This window comes from Leucoraja erinacea, unplaced genomic scaffold (genome assembly GCF_028641065.1).
Source record: "Leucoraja erinacea ecotype New England unplaced genomic scaffold, Leri_hhj_1 Leri_236S, whole genome shotgun sequence".
In the NCBI taxonomy this organism is placed as follows: Eukaryota; Metazoa; Chordata; class Chondrichthyes; order Rajiformes; family Rajidae; genus Leucoraja; species Leucoraja erinaceus.
Window position 1 is genome coordinate 65,710 of NW_026576137.1, and position 5,765 is coordinate 71,474.

The window sequence follows — 5,765 nt, forward strand, 5'->3', positions numbered from 1 at the left end:
GAGACTGAAGGCACAGAGGCCATAAACTACCCACCTGTAGACATCATGGTGGAAATCTTCCCCAAATCACCATCCAGCATAAACCCCCCTTGCGCTAGTCGGGTGGAGATGCCAGCATGGGTTTAGTTTAGTTTAGAGACACTGCGCGGAAACAGGCCCTTCGGCCCAGCGAGTCCGTGCCGACCAGCGATCCCCGCTCACTATCACTATCCACACACACTGGGGACAATTTACAATTTTTACAGAAGTCTTTAACGCACAAACCTGTTGGTCTTTGGAGTTTGTACGATGATACCGGCGTTTTCTGTGTTGTAGGGGCAGCGGATGTAGGCAGTGGGCGGTGAGATGCTGATGGGTGAACGGGACATCACCTCCGATGAGTTTATCCTGGACGAAGTGGACAGTGAGTACCGTTCCTGCTGAGCCTAACGCACGATGGGGGCTGCTTGCTCATCTTCACACGATAGCTGTTAATAAAAGGAGATACAAGTAATTGCAGATGTAGGTTTATAATGAGACACAGAGTACTGGAGTAACAATGTGTGGCCAGACAGCACCTCTGGAGAACATGGATAAGCAATGTTTTGAGTAAGAAGGGTCTCAACCAATCCATGTTTACCAGAGATGCTGCCTGACCCGCTGAGTTACTCCAGCACTCTGTGAAATGTGACCTATCCATGTTCTCCACAGATGCTGCCTGACCCGCTGAGTTACTCGAGCACTTTGTGGCTTTTAATAAAACCTTTGCAGAATTGTCTGTGTGGTTGGTGGGAATTAAGGTGCTAGGTTTAATATTGGATTGTTGTAGCCAGGACATGGTACAATTTGTGTCACTTTTATTGTAAACGTCATCAGATTCAAGAGTTCACAAATGTCCACACATTTTCTGTATGTTTTCTTATTGCAGCATGTTTGGATTTCTGTACTTGGAGCGCAGGAGGCTGAGAGGTGATCTTAAAGAGGTGCATGGAATCATGAGGGGAATAGATTGTACAATGTATTTTACCCAGAGAGGATGATGGATTTCTGCAATGAGCCGCTAGAGGAAGTAGCTGTGGCAAATCTATAACAAGGTTAAAATGGCATTTGGACAGGTACATGGATCGGAAAGATTTAGAGGGATTTGGACCAAATGCGGGCAGGATGGGGCATCTCGCTTGGCATGCAGGAGTTGGACCAACAGGGCTGTTTCTGCACGATATGATTCTAGGATCCTTGATCATTGCTGTCTGAGGAAGCATCCCAAAATGAAAGTAGACAAAAATGCTGGAGAAACTCAGCGGGTGAGGCAGCATTTATGGAGTGAAGGAATAGGTGACGTTTCAGGGCGAGACCCTTCTTTCGTCTGAAGAGGGGTCTCGACCCGAAACGTCACCTATTCCTTCGCTCTATAGATGCTGTCTCACCCGCTGAGTTTTTCCAGCATTTTTGTCTTCCTTCAATTTTTCCAGCATCTGCTGTTCTTTCTTAAACATCCCAAAATGAAACGTCATCTGTCCATTGCCTCCACAGATGTTGCCTGAACTGCTGAGTTCCTCCAGCAGTTTGTGTTTTGTTCAAGATTCCAGCATCTGCACTTTCTTGTGTCTCCAGCTTGCAATTTGCAAATCATTCCTTTTCAATTTTACTTTGCATTGCCGCTTTCATCTGCGCTGCAGTGCACCAACCTGTTGAACACTTAATTTGTGCACAACGTTAGGCTTCATCAAAGCCTGTAAGTCTGTTTGAGGAACAGCACCTCATATTCCGCTTGAGCAGCTTACAACCCAGCGGTGGAATATTGATCTCTCTAACTTCAAATAATGTTCTTTCTCCGTCCCTCCTCCATCCTGCTTGTTGTTCCAGCTTCAATGTCATCTTGTGAAGTCTCATTGTCTGTAACTCATTTTCACCTAGCCTACAGCTAACCAGTCTGAAGAAGGGTTTCGGCCCGAAACGTCATCTATTTCCTTCACTCCATAGTTGCTGCTGCACCCGCTGAGTTTCTCCAGCATTTTTGTGTACCTCCAGCTGTGTACCTACAGCTAACAATGATGTGTTTTCTTTATCATCATTGCTTTTTTTCAGATTTCATTTGTTTTTTTTTATATCACCGACCATATCTCTCGTTTCCCTCTCCCGTGACTCTCAATCTGAAGAAGGGTCTCGACCTGAAATGTCCACTATTCCTTCTCTCTAGAGATACTTCGTCCTACTAAATTAATCCAGCTTTTTATGTTTAACCGGTTTAAACCAGCATTTGCCTATCTTCTAAGATGATTATTTATTCCCTTTGCTTTGTAGCACACATACAGGCCAACATCGAGGATGAACTCGTGAAGGAAGCATTAAAGACTGTAAGTTTACTTCATTTTTAGCATCTTGTCCAAAAGTGTAGGGATCGGATTAATGTTTGTAAAATGGGATTGGGTTAGCTGTCGCTGGATTGACTGCTCACATGCGAGCAAATGGTATCTATGAAGATCGTGGAGAAATCCCATGCGGTTACACTAGGGCTCTCGCTTAACTTTTTTTCCCTGTTGCCAGCCGGGCAACCGTGACAGCTTTTTAGGTTTCCAAATGACAGTTTAGGTGGTCATTTAAGACGGTTTGCATGATGCGCACGATAATGTGTTCGGACGAAGTGCGTAGTTACCAGTTGGAATTATGCTCAATGAAGCATTCACATATTATGTTCAAGAAGGAACTGCAGATGCTGGAAAATCAAAGGTAGACAAAAGTGCTGGAGAAACTCAGCGGGTGCAGCAGCATCTATGGAACGAAGGAAATAGGCAACGTTTCAGGCCGAAACCCATCAGTCTGAAGAAGGGTTTCGGCCCGAAACGTTGCCTATTTCCTTCGCTCCATAGATGCTGCCACATTTGCTGAGTTTCTCCAGCACTTTTGTCTACATTCACATATTATTTTTGCTTCAAATAAAGCCACAAACTAAACATATTCACCTATCAAGACATGGTATATACCATAATGACATGCAGCAAAATTATAATACAATATCTCAACTCTTTTTACACATTGCAATTAATGCAATTTCTATTACAGGTAGTTCTTTCCACTTCCCAACACAAATGTGGTTGGATTATTCAGCAAATGATCGACCTGAGTCAATAAATCCTGGACCATGGTAACATATATGCTTAACCATACACACTACTGATTGATGCTAGCATTTTTTCTGTGAGGGACCGAAAATTACCATGACATGGCCATAGCATGGGTCGTTATTGCTATTGGAACAGAAACACTCTCGCTTCCCACTTAATTTATCCATAACAAAATATACAGGTTGTGAGGACATTTCTAAAGGCATTTTATGATAATAGCTGTTAAAACCGACTATACCCATCTGACAGGTTAAACGTTACACTAACTGACAAGAGATGGTCAAAGGACATAACTGCAGCAAAAGTTATTTTGGTAATATGTTTAAAGGTGTCAAAACAAATAATAACATTGGGAATTAAAACACATTTGATTGCATTCCATTATCAAACATAGTCAATGTTCGCTCTGAAGACCATGAAGCACAATAGGGTCAGGGGGTGTGTGACTCAGTACGGGGTGGATAGATGGCGGAGGGAGGTTGAGAAGGCAATCAGTGCGGAATGGATGGATTGAGGCAGGTGAATTAGTACGTGTTGGTTGGAGTTTGTCAAATTGTGAGGGGAGAGCACGGGGGATGTCAGTGGTGTTGAATGGGGGGATCAGTACGGGATGGAGGGGGGGGGTCAGTGCAGGATGAATGGGGGTACACAAAATGCTGGAGAAATTCAGCGGGTGAGGCAGCATCTATGGAGCTAAGGAAATAGGCAACGTTTCGGGTCGAGAACCTTCTTCAGACTGTTCCCCCCATTCATCTTGAATCGGGGGATCAGTACAGGATGGATGGGGGGGAAGGGGATCAGTACAGGATGGATGGGGGGGAGGGGATCAGTACAGGTGAATGAGGGGATCACTACAGGATGGATGCAGGGATCAGTACAGGATGGATGGGGGGGGGGTGCAGCACAGGATGAATGGGTAGGATCAGTACAGGATGAATGGGGAGGGGGATCAGTACAGGATGGATGGGGGGGGGGTTCAGCACAGGATGAATGGGTGGGATCAATACAGGATGAATGGGCAGGGGGGTCAGACAGTGTGGATCGGAGGGTCTGTGCAGGATGAATGGGTCATCACTACAGGATGAATGAGGGGATCAATATAGGATGAATGAGGGGATCAGTACAGGATGATCAGCACAGGACGAATGGGGGATCAGTAAAAGATGAATGGTGAGATCACTACAGGATGTATGGGAGGAGCGGTGCAGGGTAAATGGAGGCTGGGTCAGTATGGGATGAATGGGTGGATTAGTGCAGTATAAATTGGGGAGAAGTGCAGGATGGATGGGAAGGGGGGTCAGTACAGGATGAATTGGGGGACCAGTGTAGGATGGATGGAGAGGTGGCAGGAGAATCAATGCAAGGTGGGTAGGGTGATGACTAGATTGGGCTTTGATGGGGAGGGGAGCACAGGGTATGTCAGTGAGGACTGAATAGAGGCAGGAATGGGGATCAGTGCGGGATGGAGAGGAGGGGTCTCAGGGTAAGGTAGGTGGGTGGAGGGGGGCGTACAAGAGAGAGCGCGAGAGAGAGGGGAAGGGGCAAAGGAGGTGGGGAGGAAGGAAGGTCAGCGCTCCTCGGGCAACATTGCCCTGCTACCTTGGCCATCCCTGTCCAACGCCAAGTGTCGCCGCCAAAGGGGGAGGCGGTTGGGATCTCCTCGCCACTGCTTCTCCTCCTTCGCCAGCCAACAGCAAGGTGCGGGGCTGAGCAGTGCAGCTCAAAGATCATATAGCTATAGGATCTTTAGTGCAGCTGCTTCAGACGATGGAAGGAGGCCTCCCCCTCCCTCCCTCCTCCCAGCCTCGGCATGTGGTGGGTTTGTTTTGAAAGCGCCGTTAGCGGATTTGCAAGCAGTGGCCGCTATCAGGGCGGGCGGGGTGCCGGGGAGGAGGAAATGGAGCCTCTGTCAAGGCCGCTGCTGCCGCTGTTCGGGGCCCATTATTCGCTCCGACCCTTCGTCACCACGCACCTAGTATCTTTGCCCTGCAATACAGCCGTCACCGACACGAAAAGTCATGTTCCTTTTCTCCAGAGCTGCTGCCTGACCTGCTGAGTTACTTCCGTTTTTTGTGTCTATCAGTATAAACAGTATATGCAGTGCCAAGCTGGGCCAAATGACTTGGCGTTTAGGTTGCCCGGCGGCACTTTGGGGGAGTCAATGGCACCTGGGCAACCGCTAATTTCGAGCCCTGGGGTGAGGCAGCATCTCTGGAGAGAAGGAATAGGCCACGTTTCGGGTCAAAACCCTTCTTTAGTCTGATGTCAGTGGAGGGGGGGGGGTCAAAGAAAGAATGTAGGCGGGAACAGTAGGACTGTTGGGAGAACTGGGAAGGGGGAGGGGATGAAGAGAGAGAGAATGCAAGGGTTATCTGAAGTTAGAGAAGTCAATGTTCATACTGCTGAGGTGTAAACTACCCAAGTGAAATATGAGGTGTTGTTCCTCCAATTTGCGCTGGTCCTCACTCTGACAATGGAGATGGCCCAGGACAGAAAGGTCAGGATTGGGAATGGGAGGGGGAGTTGAAGTGCTGAGCCACCGGATGATCAGGTGGGTTAAGGCAGACTGAGCGGAGGTGTTGGGCAAAGCGTTCGCCGAGCCTGTAGTTGGTAGACGGACTGAGCGGAGGTGTTGAGTGTAATTCAGCGAGGAGGAGGTCA

At 47.7% G+C, this 5,765-nt stretch overlaps 1 long non-coding RNA gene across 1 annotated transcript; it reads left to right on the top strand.

Moving 5' to 3' along the window:
- LOC129716438 (uncharacterized) lies at positions 1–3,642 on the top strand. The gene is made up of 3 exons (XR_008726638.1): positions 1–403; positions 2,284–2,336; positions 3,043–3,642. It is a non-coding gene; the product is annotated as an uncharacterized LOC129716438 (long non-coding RNA).
- The last annotated feature ends 2,123 nt before the right edge of the window (positions 3,643–5,765 follow it).